The 18,889-nt window shown below is 37.0% G+C and overlaps 1 pseudogene; it reads left to right on the top strand.

Annotated features, from left to right (window-relative positions):
* The first annotated feature begins 10,958 nt into the window (after window positions 1–10,958).
* On the top strand, window positions 10,959–13,797 carry LOC141372710 (sin3 histone deacetylase corepressor complex component SDS3 pseudogene; annotated as a pseudogene).
* Window positions 13,798–18,889: the final 5,092 nt, after the last annotated feature.

Here is an 18,889-nt window from a genome sequence, read left to right as displayed (position 1 = left end):
CTAGAAACATATAACCTCCCAAAACTGAAGCAGACACATGAAAGACTCAACATCACTCATCAAAATGGCTAAAATCAAAAACACAAGCAACAACATGTGTTGATGAAGATATGGAGAAAAAGGAACCCTCGTGCACTGTTGGTGGGAATGCAAACTGATGTAGCCACTGTGGAAAACCATATGGAGGTTCCCCAAAAAGTTAAAAATAGAACTTCCTTATGATCCAGTAATCGTGTTACTGGATATAGTACTGGATGTGTGTGTGTTTATAATGGAATATTATTCAGCCATAAAAAAGAATGAAATCTTGCCATTTGCAAGGATGTGGTTGGAGCTAGAGAGTATAATGCTAAGGGAAATAAGTCAGAGAGAGACTTCTTTCTTGGAACCAGCCTATTTGCAGAGGTCAAGTCCAGTGAGATAAACCAGGTGGTCTAGCTCTGTACTTCTTAAATTTAAAAGTGCACATTAATAACAATTATAGATACTGAGTCAGTAGTTTTGGGATGGTGCCTGAGATTTGATATTTCTCAATGTTCCCTGGTCATGCCAATGCTGCTAGCCCTCAGACAACACTTGGGAGTAGCAAGTATCTAGGGCCCTGGTTCTCAAACATGGCCACATATTGGAATCACTTGGGGAGCTTTAAGAAATGCAGATGTTTGGGCTCCACTTCCAGAGATTTTGATTTAATTAGTAGGGGTATGGTCTCATCATTGGGGTTTGTCAAAGCTCCTCATAACCCATTGATGTAGAAGACCTGGGCGAGATGTGTGTGAGGGGAGCACGACATTGTTGGAAGAGAGTTTTAGCATAAAAATTCTCTTCTTTAATGTATATGGACAGTTACTGGTAAATTCAGAACATATTGTCATTTCACCTTTGGGTCTATCTGTTATGAACAAGAATAGTTATCCTCTGTCAAGGCAACAACAGTGTCACCTGATAACTGAATTTGTACCCAGTCTTTACTGGCAAAGCAGTTAACGTTCTCAAACTCCCTGAGTTGAAAAAAAAAAATAAACAACAGAAAACAAGTTCTCCAGGTTGTTTTTTTAAAAACATAGTCATATGTTGCTCATCTAATTCTAACTACATTGTTTCCTGAGAGCGATTTAGTTCTATGGGGAAACTGAACTGAGATTGCTCCTGAGATACATGCAAACATGTCCTTTTCTCAGGGGATCATATAGTGGCTGGACAAGGAAGCTCTAGCTCATCTTTGATGGGCCCAAGGGAAGTCAATGAGTCATTAAGATGAGAAAAGCTCTGGACTGTCTGATAACGGGAGAATCCGGATGAATCTGTATATAAAAGTTTAGCAAATATCTGCTCTGGAAAGATCTTTTGAAGTATAAATACAATCTAAAGAATAATGAAAAGGGGCACCCATGTGGTGCAGTCAGTTGAGCGTCCAACTCTTGGTTTCAGCTCAGGTCATGATCTCAGGGTCATGGGATCAAGCCCTGTGTGGGGCTCTGTGCTTAGTCCCCTCTCCCTCTGCCCCTCTTCCCCCCTACCCTGCACCAGTCTCTTTCTAAAATAATAAATAAATCTTTTTAAAAAAAGAATGAAAAAAGTGAGCATAGCTCTGAATATTTAATTGAAAAATATTCTTTGAGGATTACTATCAGAAATATTTATTTATTCTGTAAATTAAGGCCTTATTTCATTTGATGCAGGTGTTGTGCTGGGCCCTGGATATACAATGGCGAGTAAGATGGGCATGGTTTTGCCTTCTTAGAGCAGAAAGAACATATAGAAGGAAAAGACAAACTTTAAAAACTACTTGGGGGGGGGTATTCTGGGAACACAGTGACCCAAACACAACACTCTGTCTATGTTCCTAGAACTAGAGAGTAGTTTGAGTCTCAGTGTAAAGTCAGAGTAGTGGGTCCTGGTAAGAGCTTGTCTCTTAGAGAAGTGTAGATGCTCATAAAGAAGGCTCTCATTGTCCCTATAATCTTCCTGCAGAGGCCTCATCAGCAAACTGGCACCCTGCCATCAGCACATGTGGGTAGGACTCATTACCTTCCACTGCCTAGGAGAATGCTTTCACGTAAGGAACTTCAATGTTGGCAGAGTTCTTATAAGCAGACAAAGGGGAAAAAAACCACCCATCAAAGGGTCCTAAAAGCCAGATATAGGAAGATTGATCAGAATAAATGGAATCCAACCCAAGTGAAATAGAACTTCTGGAGGATACAAAAAATAAATTGAAGTGAAAAATAAGAGCACTTTTTGGAGTTAAAACTTGATTTTTCATAACTATTCAATTCAGTATATAAATGAAGGAGAGGATGATTTCCACTGAAACCTGAATTATTAGCCTGAAGATCAAATTGAAGAACTATCCCAAAGCACAGAGGGAAGTATAAATAGATTGAAGGTATAAAATGGAAAATATAAGGAAGTTAGTGGATAGATCCAAGAAAATTAAAAAGTGAAAAATGGGGATTTTAGGAGGAGAATGGAACAGATATCAGAGAGGGAATAACCAAGCAAATAATAGAAGATTTTCTTCTGAGCTGAAGGAAGATCTACATTGCCAGTTGAAAGGACTTAATAAATTCTAGACAGGATGAATGAGGAAATGCACTCACCTAGGCAAATTCTGGCAAGACTCTCAAGTTTGCAAGCATCCATGCAGAAAAAAATAAGTAATCTATAGAAGAACAGAAAATCAGATTGATGCTGGACATCTTATTCACAACTGAGTTCAAAGGCAGTGATATAGGATCTATAAATTACTGAGAGAAAAGAAGTACAACATAAAAATCCAAACCCAAGTAAGCTATTATTTGTTCATCAGAATAAAATACTTGGGGGACCTGCAAAGTTCTTGAATGGTAAGACTCACTATCATAGAATATAAGTGCTCCAGAAATTTACATATAAATATTATACAGTTCCAATTAGAATCCCAACAAGCCAACAAGTTTATTTTTAGGTGGAAAATGCTGGATAAAATAAACTTAAATATATATAGTAGATGAAATGTCAAGATAAGACCAGAATATATTAACAAGAATGAGAGTATGGCTCTGCCTTATCAGAGATCATAATACTAAAAAAATAAAGCCTTTGTAATCATATCAACATAATGTCAACATAGAAATAGACAAATAATAGAAAATAAAGAAATTCAGAAATATGCCTATTAAGTATAAGAATTTACTACATGCCAAAATAATAGTTTAATTGATTGTGAAAAATGGATTGCTTATTAATTTATGCTCGGTCAACTGGCTTTTCATCTTGGAAGAAATAAAATGATCCCACATTTTATGCCTATACATAAATATATTATAGATGGATTAACATTAAATACAAAACATAAATGTAAAAACATTAAACATCTTATGAGAAACACTAGAGACTGTATATAAAACCGAGATGTAGAGGATGCTTTCATAAAACAGAGAAAAAAGACACATATAAGAGGAAGTAAACATTTTTGACTACTTAAAAAGTGTAGCTTTAGGGTGCCTGGGTGGCTCAGTTGGTTAAGCAACTGCCTTCGGCTCAGGTCATGATGCTGGAGTCCCAGGATCGAGTCCCACCTCGGACTCCCTGCTCAGCAGGGAGTCTGCTTCTCCCTCTGACCCTCCCCCCTCTCGTGCTCTCTCTCTTTCATTCTCTCCCTCTCAAATAAATAAATAAAACCTTAAAAAAAAGAAAAGAAAAAAAGTATAGCTTTAATAAGGCACAAAATACCAAAAACAATATCTATATATAAATATTTGATTTGGAAGAATAATTGTAATGCATATAGCACATGAAGAACTAAAATCTGTAATATACCAAAAATCTTTTACAAGTTCACAGAAAAAAAATGAAAAGGAAAATAGGTAATATATATGGATAAACAATTACACAGGAGATTAAATCCAAAGAGCCAATAAATTCATAGAAAGATCCCCAACCTCATTAACAATAGGAGAAATGCAAATTAAAATCACTATGATATATCACTTTATTCTAATTAGACTGGAAAAAATTTACAATACCTATTGCTGGTGGGAATGGGGAAAATTAAAAATATAGATTGTATAAATATAAGATTATGCAACTTTTAAGAACTCAGTCTGACCATACCTATTACAATGTGAAATACATTGTATTCTTAAAAGTAGCATGCAAATCCTTGGAAACTAATTTCTGGAAATAAAAGCATTAGCATATTGTATTTATTTTATATTTATATTATTTATATTTATTTTATTTTATTACAGCATTGAGTATAGTAACTAAAAACTGGCAACAGAGTTAATGGTCAACAATAGATGAATAGTTGAATAAATTAAGATTCATCTGTACCATAGCATACAGTGTGGCCATTAAAAAATGGGTACCAGTTAACTTAGAAGGCTTTCCTAGGGCCTTAGTGAGTGAGAACAGCATGATGCAGAGAGGTGTATAAAACAAGTTAAAGATTGTAAAGGAAAAATAATTTCATATATACATATATATATGAATTTACTATCTTAGTAAGTGTTATGAAACATTCAGGGGGCTGGAAAGGGATATAAGATGTGTTTTCCCTAAGGAAGTAGGAAGTAGCATTTAGAATAAGACATGAAGGGTATGTAAAAGTTGGCTATATGAAGAAGGAAGGAACTGTTCTAGATGGACAGAATGGCACATGAGAAGGTTGCATTTTGGAAAGATTTTCTTTTTTTTTTTTTTTTAAGATTTTATTTATTTATTTATTTGACAGAGAGAGACACAGCAAGAGAGGGAACACAAGCAGGGGGAAGTGGAGAGGGAGAAGCAGGCTTCCCGCTGATGCACGGAGCTCGATGCAGGGCTCGATCCCAGGACCCTGGGATCATGACCTGAGCCGAAGGCAGACGATTAACAACTGAGCCACCCAGGCGCCCCTGGAAAGATTTTCAACTGGCACCAAGGAGAAACTGCAAGAATCCTTGAACAATATGAACTTGATAGGGGAAGAGGAATCTAGCTCAAGATGAGGTTTGAAGGGAAGGTAGGCAGGCCGATTTTGAGCATAAGCACTTCAATTGTATCCTGGAAGCAATGAGCAGCCACTGAAAAGTTTAAGGCAGAAAATGCCAGCATATCAGTGTTTTAAGAAGACCACTCAGGCAATAAGGTGGAGTTTCGATTGTAGGGGGCGAAAGTGAATGTGGAACGTTTGGCATAGGGACTGGCAACACAGCCATTCAAGGGTGAACTGGCCTACCATGATGGCTATGATGTTGGAAAGAGAAAAAAAAGATTTGGGGAGGGGGGAGGAGCAGTGGGGTAACTGGGTGATGGGCATTAAGGAGGGCACCTGAGGTGATGAGCACTGGGTGTTATACGCAACTGATGAATTATTGAACACTACATCTAAAACGAATGATGTAGGCTAATTGAATTTAAATGAAAAGAAAGAAAAGATTTAAACATAATCAATGATTCAGAGGAAAGTATTCACAAGCTTGTTATGTTACAGTGTTATCAAAATGGGTAAAACTGGAAATGACTGAGATCTGGAAAATAAGATAAATTTTTATATATCACTTTGAAATACTATTTGTATTTTTTAAACATTAAAATTAAGTTAGCAAAAAAATAGAATGGCTAGAAAAATAATAACATTTGCAAAGTCTGTACGGTATATATTGTAATCTTAGCTACACAAAAGAAAAAAATGTGTGTGTGTGTGTGTGCACGTATGTATGTATGACTCAGAACATGTATGTGAACCTTTGGGTGGGGGTCCACCAAAATGGGGATAGTTATTTTCTGTTTGGAGCAATCATGTGTTATTATCCCTCCTCATAATTTTTTGTAGTTTCCAGGTTTTCTCTAGTGACTACAAATTACTATTTTAATCAGAGATTTTCAAGTACATAGGAGAATAAAAGTTGTCACAGAATTTTTTTCTGATTATTCAAATGCTTAATTAGCCAAATTAATTTTATCCTCTTTAAATATTTCTTCCTCTGTATTTTGATTATGAGTTATTTTAATCACTATTTTCTTTAAGTCTGTAAATAGGTAAAAAAAATTTAAACTACCAAAAGTATATGCATATTTTAATTAACCTCAGAGTTTAAAGGGCATCATTATTTCTAGTTTGCTTGGCTAGAATTCTGGAAAACTAAGCAAATCCAACATATTATTAATGTTTAGGTGTATATTGCCATAAATATTTCAGGTGTAAAAGTTCAGAAACAGCAAGAGAAACACTGGTGGGAGTGGGAGTTTAAGAAACCACAATTCTGAAACCTGTTTATGTGAATGCTTTTATTCCTAATAAAGAAGTGAAAAAATTAAGCTGATATGTGTAGAGAAGATAGAATTTCTATCTTAAATACCAAAAGGTCAGTTTCATGAGATAGAATTTCCCAAAATTTAAACAAGGCTGGGTTTTGATTGTAGAAATGATAAGCTGGTAATGTATATTTTCATTATGTGAAAAAAGAGGAAATTATATGTATGTATGTGGGGTATGTGTGTGTTTATAACACATATAATATATATCAAAGTATTACATATATTTAAAATATTTCCAAAACATCTTATTTTTCAAAATTTTAGATATATTTATGTGAATGTGTCCATTAAAGTTACTGAGAAGAAGAGTATTTTTTTACCTATAAAGGTAAAATAAATTTGTATATATAAAGATATAAATTAACATTTTACTTCTGTTTTGATATAGTAGGTATTCCATATTATTAGCTTTTTAAATCTAATTTTAAATTATATTTATGACATCTCTTTCTAGTTTAAAACTATGTATTTATGGTATTACACAGCAAAATACCATTCATATAGTGTTCATATTTTATCTGCTTTTATGTTACTTTGAGGAAGAAAGTTAATTCTCATGGTGAAAAGGTAAGCTATGAGAAACACACACAAAGTATTTTTAATAGTTCCTAGGAGAACATTTTAAGTTTATACACACACACACACACACACACTCACACACACACACATATGCACACACGCACACCCCTATGAGTATTTTAAGTATATTTAAATTTATAAGTATTTTTAATTTGCTATAAGTATGTAAGCAATTATAATACTATACATTTAAACATGTCTGTGTGGAATTAAATATAGTAGCTAGGCATAGATGCTGAAAAAAGTTTAATTAGCCAACTCCCTCTTTCTATGCAAATACTGCATTTAAGGAATATTTTTTCAAACTCCTGAGGCAGGTGGCTGTTCTTTACTTTTAAGCAGATTAAATGGCTCTCTTGCACTGTTGAAGCTTAGCAATTTTTAAAATATTATCTATGAAGGTAAATTGAGGTTCAACCTGCTCAACTACATATCCCAAAATAATACAAACAGAAAACAATGAGATTTTGAATTATGTATGATTTGGTTTTGTAAAGGGACACTTGATTCAATTAATTCATCATATGCATATGCAGTAAATGCCAGAGCCATAAAGTTAGACTGAAAGGAGAAATTCCAAGAGTAAAACTTTCCACTTGTTTACTTCAAATTTACAGTTTCACATCTAAACCTAGTGATTAAAATATTTGAAATTAAATTTACACTGTGTTGACTTGAGGGGATATTTTGAGAAATATGTCCTACGAAATGTTTTAAATTTCAGTTTACCCAGAGTTGAGATGGTTGACATTCATTTTGCAATAGAATATTCTACTCTTTTTAAATTTTTTAAAAAAGATTTCATTTATTTACTTGCGAGAGAGAGAGAGAGAGAGAGAGTACATGAGCAGAGGGGAGGGACAGAAAGAGAAATAGATTCCCCACTGCGCAGGGAGCCCAATGAGGGACTTGATCCAAGGACCCTGGGATCGTGACCTGAGCTGAAGGCAGATGCTTAACTCACTGAGCCACCCAGGCACCCATATTCTGCCCTTTATAGCCTAGAATATTTTGGCAGATTGGGTGACATGTTGTAGCTCCCCGTGTTGTAGCCAAATGCACAGCACGGTGAAACAAAGCAAAACAACAGGAAAAAAAATTAGGAAGTTGTTGAAAAATATAACTAACCCAGAAGATAGTGGAAGACCTGGATTTTACTCAGAGAAAACATCCTGTTTTATACTGGCTAACAGGCTAATAACTAAAAAGGAAATTCTAAAAATCTCTAATTTTTATCATTTTTGCTGGTAATAGAAAATGATTTCCATTGGAATGATTTAGCACAAAGTTTGGAAGCTGGTGTGGTAGTAGAATATAGAGGTGAGAAAAGAGACTCTTTAGATGCACCGGCAATTGCTCTAGTTTCTGAGAGGATGACGTTAGACACTGTTCAATGATTTATGTGTGGAACCAAATCAAAGGTGGTCATGAGAGTTGAACGAAAGTGTTACCTCTTAATTTCATTTTTCTTTTGCAAGCTTGTTTTGTTCCATTTTTAGAGAGGCATGCTCAGACAGATTAGCTATTCTCTGTATCAACCACAGTGTGGTACGTTTAGTGGTGACACGGTGAAATGATTTTAGACTGTAAACAGTTAACACTTATTGTCATAGTTAAATATTTATCTTCATACATTTTAGAAAAATACAGGTGGCACTCTGAATTGTGGTTTTATTGATCTTGCCTAGGATGAGGCTGATTTCTTGAAATTGTTGATTTAATGTTGCTTTAAACAAAAGTACGATATACAGAATAGTGCAGATGATAAACCTGTGGTAAGAAAATTATGAGTAAAGTTTGTTTTTGAGTAAAGTTTGTGAAATGCTGTTTTATGTGAGAAATGTCCTTAGAACTCTGAAGACTCAAAGTTCTCTAGAAATCTAAATTATTGAGCCAAAATAACTGAAAGACTAACAAAATTGTTTACTTAAAATGTGTTCTTTATTTTTGCCAAGTGTATTTCTTTGAAAAGAAAACAAGTGGCTTCCTTTTTATTATGTAAATTGGTTGCCTTCCCTCCATCTCTTCAACACTTTTGATTCAGACTCGCATAGTTTCCTTATCGGGCTAATGCAAAAGCCTTCCATTTTCCTGCTTCTAGTCTTGGTTCCTTCCAATTATTCTCCACAATACTGTGAGAATGATTTTTTTTAAATAAAACAAATCTGATGTAGTTAAAAAAAATTTTGGCATGGCATCCTTTGTTTGTAGAACGAAGTCATGAAGTCCATGCTACTGAGCAGAACCCCTCTCCAACTTTCTCATCCTTCCTTCCCCTCTGGCTCCAGACACATGGAGAACTTTCTGTTTCCTGAATGGGCCCATCTGCTCATCTTCACCTACAGGTTGAGGCATGGAAAGCCTTTGCTCGTTCCTATTCTCTTTCCCTCATCACCAACATCACTGAGTGCTCCCCATGTATTATGTATTGTGCTAGGCAACGTCTATTACTGCTCTCGTGGAGTTTACAGCTCAGTGGAGGAGAAACATTAAATAGTTAGGCATAGTTAAATGCATAGTTAAAATGTCATTAAATTCCATGCAGGAAAAAAACCCTCAGGTGATAGAAGAGAGAATAAGAGGGAAACATTCATACGAGTGGCCAGCAACAACCTGCCGAGCTGACACTGAAGATGAGACCTGAAACCCGAGGCGTGTATTAGTTCCTATCACTGCTACAACAAATTACCACATCCTTGGTGCCTTGAAACAACACACACTTATTATGTGATAGTTCTGGAGCTCAGAAGTCTGAAGTGGGTTTTGTGGGGCTAAAACCAAGGTGGCAGGGCTGTGTTCTTTCTGGGGGCTCTGGGGCAGAATCTGTTCTTCGTCTTTTTCAGTGTCTAGAGGCTGCCCTCATTCCTTCACCTGCAGCCTTCTATCACCTTCAAGACAAAAATGACTTCTGCTTCTATTTTCACATCTCCTCTCTCTCCTGCCTCTCCTCTCTCCTATAAATACCTTTGTGATTATGTTGGGTCCACCTGCATAATTCAGGATAATCTCCCCACCTCGAGATCCTTAATTTAATCACATCTGCAAAGTCCATTTTGCCGTGAAAGGTAACATATTCACATTTCCAGGGATAAAAAAGGACATGGCCATGTTTGGGGTGGATATTATTCTGTCTACCACAGTATCCAACCATGCAACAGCTAGTTAGCTTCCTTCCCTCGTCTCTCCTGTGGGGATGACATGGCACCCTGTGTCCTCTCTTGGGTTCTGGGCAATCCTGCCATAGCCCTAAACCATATAGCTATGATCTGTTTATGAATCTGCCTCCTCTCCACTCTAAAATTCTGGAGGGCAAGGTTATGCCTGGTCAGTTTTCAGATTCCCAGTAGCATATGGTACCTGGCACACTGTAGGCATTTCATAATTCTTAGTTACAACTTAATATGTCTAGTTTATTTGAGAACATTGTGAATGCCGTCACTCAGTTGCTAACAAAAAAAAAATCGTCTAGAATGTTCCACTACATGTGAGTTAATAACATATATATTGTTAAAATTTTATCAGAACTTTTTTTTTTTTTTTTTGGTTTCAAGTAGTGGTTAAGTCTGTGTGTTGGCACCAGACTGACTAGGTTGGAATTCCAACTTTAAGAATTACTAGCTGATATTGAGCATATTAAAAAAACAAAAACAAAAACTTGATGGCTTTGTTTCCTCAAATGTAAAATGCTAACAGTGGCACTGATCGCATAGGGCTGTGGTGAGGATTAAGGAGATTAATAATGTAAAACTTTTAGACTGCTGCAATGAGCATTAGCCACTGTTATTAACAAATGTCTACTGAGTGGTGATTATAGTTAAGGCAGGGATTCAGTTGAAATTTCACCTGATGATTGCATAATCAATCAATCATGATTTCATGAGGCAGAGTAAAGATTTGAGGTAAGGTCAACACGTTAACATCTGTTTTACTACTATACTTTCAACACTTTGAGAACTCTGTTGTGTACACAGAAGTACATGGGAGACTGAAGTTCAGTTTTAGCATTTACAATTTTTATTTATAAAATGGGGTTTTAAAAATATACATTAACAACTGACATTTCCAGAGATGAAGAGCTTGTCTCCATGACAATGGTCAAATGTCATGTAGCCTTTGATAATTTGACTGAAACTAATCTCAGTGATAAAAATACAGGCTGTTTAGGGACAAGGTTTGATTCCTGGGGAGATGGGAAGGGCATTCCTTTCACCACAGATAACAAGGCTTTCATTGTGGACTGCCTTTCAAAGGTTAAAACATTATTTCATTTTGGGTTCTATCCCCATATGAATGCTTCTTGGCACTCTCTTTTAATTAGGGGTAGTATTCTCTTCTTATTTGTAGATAAATTACATTTTACTGTGGATGTTTTCCAAGATTTGTGACTGGGCTCTATGGTTTATTATGTGCTTTCAGTTTTTTGTCAGGTTTTATATCTTTTAATCTTCAGAATTTCAACAGATGGTGACTCTTTCCGGAGGTTAGATGAGCAATTAAAATGCTGTCTGGTTGCTTTGTGTCAGTGCATATGCTATGCACATTTCATGCTAAATGTGAACAAACCACACAGTCTTCTTTTGCCTTACTTTCCTCTTTGGGAATTTAGGAATAGAAATATTCATTCTTCCTGAGTGCTGTGAGGAATGAGTCATAGGGAAGATGTGACATCTAGCTTGGTTAATATCCACCAAAACTAGGCAAAACCATAGATTCTCAAACCTGCTCCTGAGAGTAATTTTACTAATGACTGTCCTCAATAGGGGTTCTCAGTACATAGTTAAATAATGAAGGAAGGTCATAAATTAACCTTCAGAACAAGAAATAAATTACCCAGAAGTACTTTGTGTGCCTTGAAGACAAATGTGTCATACTGTAGATACTTTCTTCAACTTTGTTAAAAGTTAATACCCATTTTCTACTGTGTCCCATGTTCTACAGACACATACGTAGCCTTCGTTCCAGCTTTACTACCTGGAACCCTATTACAAATTAAATAAGATGTTGAATTGTACTAGAACCATAAAGGGTTTTGATTAAATTCAACAAACTTGGGGGCGCCTGGGTGGCTCAGTCGGTTAAGCATCTGCCTTTGGCTCAGGTCATGATCCCAGAGTCCTGGGATTGAGCCCCACCTCCAACTCTCTGCTCAGCAGGGGGCCTGCTTCTCCCTCTCCACCAGCTGCTCTCCCTGCTTGTGTGCTCTGTCAAGTAAATAAATAAAATCTTAAAAAAAATAAATTCAACTTGGGGCGCCTGGGTGGCTCAGATGGTTAAGTGTCTGCCTTCGGCTCAGGTCATGATCCCAGGGTCCTGGGATCGAGTCCCGCATCGGGATCCCTGCTCAGTGCAGAGCCTGCTTCTCCCTCTCCCTCTGCCATTCCCTCTGCTTGTGCTTTTCTGTCTATCTCTCTGTCAAATAAACAAATTAAAAATCTTAAAAAAATAAATAAATTCAACAAACTTATTGGGTAAAGTTCTATACTTAGGATGGAGGGTCAATCTTGAGAATCAAAAAAGATAAATACAATCTTTGACTAGAAGGAACTTATAATACATTTAGGACAGAAATATATTGCTATTGCCTAGAGGGCACTCAATAAATTTTTATTAAACCATTGTTAAATGTCATGGGAGGGGTAAAGGAGCAGAATAGGGACTGATTGTAAGTGGGAATATTAGGGAAGACTTATCAGAAAGGGCAATATTTATGATTGACTTTGAACAAAATAGATTACACTTTGAGAAGGACTCTTGGTATTGGGACTGGCATATTCTGGGTTACAGATATGGGAAATCACTTAATATAACCAGGGGGCCATGAGTAGCTTGGTGTAGCTGGAGATTGTAACTTTGGCCGTGGAGAACAGAGGGATATGGAGCTGGAAAAGACACTGAAGACCAGATTACAGGGGCCTAACTCGCTAGGAGTTTGAACTTTAGACAATGGGAAACACCAGAATTTAAAACTACAGGCAGTATTACACTGTTAAACCTGTTCTCTAAATAAAAAAAGCTGGATTTGTAGTGTTTACCAATTTTCATAGTGTAAATACTCCTACAAGACTGATTTTAAGGTGAAACTGACTAGTGAAACTAGTGAAACTGACCTGGCAAGGCATGATGAAGAGGACTATGTAGAAATGAAGGAACAGATGTATCAGGATAAACTGGCTTCTCTCAAGAGACAGTTGCAAAAACTGCAGGAAGGTACATTACAGGAATATCAGAAGAGGATGAAAAAACTAGATCAGCAGTACAAAGAGAGGATCCGAAATGCAGAACTCGTCCTCCAGCTGGAAACTGAACGGGTGGAGAGCAACTACACTAAAGAAAAGAAGGCAGCGGTGAAAGAATTTGAAGACAAGAAGGTGGAGCTGAAAGAGAACCTGATTGCTGAGCTAGAGGAGAAGAAAATGATCAAAAATGAAAAGCTGACGATGGAGCTGACAGGAGAGTCTGTGGAAGTGAAACCCATCATGACCAGAAAGTTGCGGAGGCGACCAAATGATCCTGTCCCCATCCCAGACAAGAGGAGAAAACCCGCTCCTGCCCAGCTAAACTATTTGTTAACAGACGAACAGATCATGGAGGATCTGAGAACGTTAAATAAGCTTAAGTCACCCAAGAGACCAGCATCCCCGTCCTGAACGCTTGCCTGCCTCACTGGCAGAGTCTCCAGCCCAGAGGTTTGAAGCTCGGATAGAAGACGGGAAACTGTACTATGATAAAAGATCGTACCACAAGAGCCACGCCATCTATCTGGAGTCAAAGGACAACCAGAAGCTGAGCTGTGTGATCAGCTCTGTCGGAGCCAATGAGATCTGGGTGAGGAAGACAGGTGACAGCCCCAAGATGGGGATCTACTTGGGCCAGCTTCAGCGCGGCCTCTTTGTGATCCGCCGGAGGTCAGTGGCTTGACTTTCTACAGTGTTCTTCTTCAATTGACCTTTTTTCTGGAGTGGTTTTTGGTTTTGTTTTCTTCCAAATAGAAAGTTTTTAACCTGGGAATTGCTCCTTGGCCTTGGAAACTGGGGAGTGCTGTTGTGGATTCTGCGAGGAGCTGTGGAGGCAGCCGCTTCGGTCTTTTTGTTGCTCCTTCCTGCCTCGACCTCTTCCGACCAGCCGTCACCATGAACTCTTGATTTGGGGAGTGTTGTGAGTTCAATTTATTCATTTCTTTGTGTGGTTTTTTTTTGGTGTTTGGGTTTTTTTGCTTATACTTTGTCTTTTTTTTTTTTTTTTAAGCCTCCTTTGAGTTTGAAGGGACATCTTTTTTTTTTTTTTTAATTGTCTGTAGGTCTTTCTACCAGGAAGGGATACATTCTACATTGCATTTTCATGTTTTGAATCTGATTAGTGGATCACATAGCTCTTTCCCTTGTCGAGCCTAATTCACTGTTTCCCCAGAAGCTTGGGGCAGAGGTCCTAGCAGGAGATCAATTCTCCTGGCTCTCAGCCTTCTCTGAGAAATAAATGCCTTGTGTAAAAAAAAAAAAAAAAATACTGATTTTAAGGTACCAACCTGCTATCCTTAAACTCAGAGCTGGGAAGAAATGTCCATCATTAGCATTTGCCAGCCAATATGTGCTGGCTCCAGGCTTGACAAGAGCAGGCATGCTAGGACACCTGTTTTAGGAAGTTTATCATGGCATCTGGTTAATGAATAGATTAGAGACAGGAATCAGAGAATCAGCTAAGACACTAAAGTATAATTCAGATGAAAGATGAAGAAAACTGAAGTGCAGAGTGGATGCAAAACTGAGACAGATTAAGGAGAAAATGCTTAGCAGAGGCAGGGTTTATAAGACAGTCTAAAGATGAGTTCTGAGATATCTGCGAAGCCCCTGAAAACGCATGTACTTTTTTTGTGTAAGTGTCTTTTGGGTGTGTGTGTGTGTGTTTTTTTTAAAGATTTATTTATTTTAGAGAGAGCTAGAGAGAGAATGCGGGGGGCGGAGTGGGGGAAGCAGAGGGAGAGGGAGAGTCTTAAGCAGACTCCACGCTGAGCCAGACATGTGGCTTGATCCCAGGACACCGAGATCACGACCTGAGCCAAAACCAAGTCGGATGTTTAACCAACTGTGCCACCCAGTCACCCCTGAGTGTGAGTTTTTATTAGATTTTCAATTGGTCTATGACTCCCACTCTTAAAATCTGACAGAATTTGAATAGTTACATCTGGTGTGAAAGAACTTGGGTAATGGAGAGTAAAATTGCAGGTCATTTGGAGATTTGTAACTTGGGCAATTGGAAAGATATTATACCATTTCTGAGACAGAGTGAAAAATAGGGTCAAGATCAGAGGATTAAATACACTAGGTAAATGTGATCTTTTTTTCTGAGAGAAAGAGAAACAGGCTTCATGCCCAGCATGGAACCCTGATGCAGGGCTCAATCCCACGACCTTGAAATCATGACCTGAACTGAAATCAAGAGTTGGGTGCTTAACTGACTGAGTGACCCAGGGCACCCTAGTAAATGTGATCTTTTTAAGATTTTTTAGAGCAGTTCTAAGTTCACAAGAAAATTAAGAAGGTACAAAGATTTTTCTTATACCTTCTGCCCCCACACATGCATAATTTCCCCCATTACCAACACCCCCCACCAGCATGATACATTTGTTACAACGGAAGAGCCCACACTGACACATCATAATCACCCAAAGTCTGTAGTTTAGAGTTCACTTGTGGTGGTGTACATTCCATGGGTTTGGACAAACGTATAATGATGTGTATCCATTGTTAGAGTATCATATAGGGTAGTTTTACTGCCTTAAAATTCTTCTGGGCTCTGTCTCTCCTTTCTCTCTCTCTCCCTTAACCCCTGGCAACCACTGAATTTTTTAGTATCTGCATAGTTTTGCCTATTCCAGGGCATACATGTGGAATGATACATTATGTAGCTTTCTCAAACTGTTTTTCACTTAGTAATATGCTTTTCAGTTTCCTCCACGTATCTTCAGGACTTGTTAGCTCCCATTCTTTTTAGCACTGATTTATATTCCATTGTCTGATTGTACCACAGTTTATTTACTCATTCATCTTCACTAAAGGGTGAAGGGTGCCCTTCACTAAAGGGCATCTTGATTGCTTCTAAGTTTTTTTTTTTTTCTTTCTTGGAGGATAGGAGGTTTATTTAACATCGGCCAGCTCAGAGGACAGTGATCTCCAAAGGTCTCTATTGCTTCTAAGTTTTGATAATTATGAATAAAGCTCCTGTAAACATCTGTGCATAGGTTTTTGTGTGGACCTAAGTTTTCAGTTCCTTTAGGTAAATACCAAGGACTACAAATGCTGGATCTTATGGTAAGAATATGTTTAGTTTTGAAAGAAACTGCCAAACTGTCTTCCCAAGTGGCTGTACTATTTTGCATTCCCACCAGCAGTAAATGAGAGTTCCTGTTGCTCCACATTGTTGGCCAGCATTTGGTGTCGTCAGTGTTTGAGATTTGGGCCATTCTAATAGGTGTGTAGCAGTATTTCATTGTTTTAAATTGCATTTCTCTGATGATATATGATGTCATTATGGTATATGCCTATTTTCCATGTGTATATCTTGTTTGATGATTGTCTATTAAGGTATTTGACCCTTTCAAAAATCAGGTTATTTTCTTATTGAATTTTAAGTGTTCATATAATTTGGATAATAGACCTTTATCAGATATATTTTTGCAAGTATTTTCTCCCAGTCTGTGGCTTCTCTTCTAATTCTCTCGACAGTGTCTTTTGCAGAACAGAGTTTTTAATTTTAATGAAGTCCAGCTTATAATTATTTCTTTCATGGATCATGCCTTTGGTGTTGGGTCTATAAAGCCATCACCAAATCCAAGGTCATCTAGGTTTTCTCCTATGTGATCTTAGAATTTTAGTTTTGTGTTTAATATTTGGATCTGTGATTTATTTTGTGGAGGGTGTGAGGTTGGCTTTTAGATTCATCTTTTTGCATGGGGATGTCCAGTTGTTGCAGCACCATTGGTTGAAAAGAACATCTTTGCTCTATTGTATTACTTATATCTTTGTCAAGGATCACTCGACTCTATTTATGCACATCTATTTCTGGGAGTCAGTGTGATATTTGTGAGAGTTTTAGAACAAAATAATTTGCAATGCAGCACACAAAACATGAAGCACAAGAAAACTGGGTGTTAATATCAATTTTAACACTAGGCAGGTAAACATAGATATAGGAACTCAGTACATGTTTTGTTGTGGAAAAAAAATGACAATTTTAATTATATCTCTAAGCCAACTCAAAGACCCTTTTGATGAGAAAGGGAGGAAGGAGAAAAGAGAAAAAAGAGAGGAAGGAGGGAGAGGAAGAAAAGGACAAAGAAGAAGGTAAAGCTTCAGTTTAAGGTCTTTTTCCATTTTCAAGCAATATGTGGGGGTAGGTATCGGAGTTAAGAGGAAATGCAGTATAGTGGAAAGAACATAGGTTAGAAAGTCAGAACTTTTTTAGTTTCTATCTTTTTGGCTTGATAACCTTCAGCAACTAACACTTTAATTCTCATTTTCTCATTTCTAAAATGGAAATAACTAAAATCTAGTAAAGATTGGAGATAATGTCTATAAAAATCTGATGAGAATTATTCAAACTATTATTAAAGCAAGAGAATTCTTTGGTATTTATTATCATGAAATCTGATTTGCTTAATTACATATATGTATTTCAACTTGCAGTATGAATAAAAAATTAGAAGGTATAGGGGCTTCTGGGTGGCACAGATGGTTGAGTGTCTGACTCTTGGTTTTTGCTCAGGTCATGATCTCAGGGTCATGAGATCTAGCCCCACATTGGGCGGGCTCTGCGCTCAGTGTAGAGTTTGCTTGAGATTCTCTCTCCTCCCCCTGCCCTTCCTGCTCATGCTCTCTCTCTAAAATAAATAAATCTTTTTTAAAAAATTAGAAGGTGTAGGTAAGTAAAATTTTACTCCCATGGGACTTGGGTTTATTATGGCTTCTCTCCAATCAAGTGTTACCTTAATTTGTAGATGTATAAAAGAAATTTCATGCAACTAAAATCAGTGAGAGTCAAATGTCTGCCCATCCATTAATAGATTTCAATAAAAACTGACTTTGTTGGTTCATAATAAATATGCTTTTGAGCAGAAACTACTCTGGGGTGTAGAACTTGAGTCATATCATTTTTAATAACTTGCCTTTGCCTTCCTTTGTCTTGCTGAAAGATGACCATTTCAAAGAAATCTTTGTGAAATGAAGAATGTCAGTTCTTACCTAGAATGATAATATATGGTAATAGGCTCTAAAAGTTTCTCCTTAACATATAAAATTGAATTTAAGACATAAAGCAGCTTAAGTAGTTTCCTAGGGCTGCTGTACCAAGTTACCACAAACTTCGTGGCTTCAAAAAACAGAAATGTATTTTCCCACAGTTATGAAGGCCAGAGTATGAAATCAAGGTGGCTATGCTCCAGTAGGAGAACCCATTCCTTGCTTCTTACAGATTCTAGTGGCTGAATTTTTTTTGTGTTCTTTGCCTTGTGGCTGCATGACTTCAATCTCTGCCTCTTTCTTCACTTTGTGTGTGTATGTGTGTGGGATATCTCCTTTGCCTCTCTTTCATAAAAAAAAAATTGTGTTGGCATTTAGGGGCCTAGAGGATCTCATCTTCAAACACTTAACTTCATAAATCTGCAAAGACCCTTTTTTCCAAATAAGGTAGCATTTAGTCTTTTGACTATAAGGTGATAGTCACAGGTTCTGAAGCTTAAGAAGTGAATGTTATCTTTTGGAGGTTTTGTTTTTTTCAGACTACCACAGTGGTTGTCATAAATTTCATGTGAACAAAAGCCCTGTTTAAAATAAATTCTTTTTTAAAAATATTGCTGAGAGTAAAAATATAAAATATGTGAAGAGACACAGAGACAAGAGAAAATATTCTCTTAGAGATAAGAGATTTGTACTTCACCTTGGTCATGCCTAAAGTCTTCATGTACTGTTTCTTTTTACCATAATAGCCAAGGATTGCTTTTGTCTATGTTCCTCAATTTCAACTTTAGTTG

The sequence above is a fragment of the Callorhinus ursinus genome, unplaced genomic scaffold, assembly GCF_003265705.2.
Source record: "Callorhinus ursinus isolate GAN/ISIS: 27379988/994484 unplaced genomic scaffold, GSC_fseal_2.0 scaffold5, whole genome shotgun sequence".
Lineage (NCBI taxonomy): Eukaryota > Metazoa > Chordata > Mammalia > Carnivora > Otariidae > Callorhinus > Callorhinus ursinus.
The sequence above is the reverse complement of the archived record's forward strand: the minus strand, read 5'-3'. Positions and strand labels throughout refer to the sequence as shown.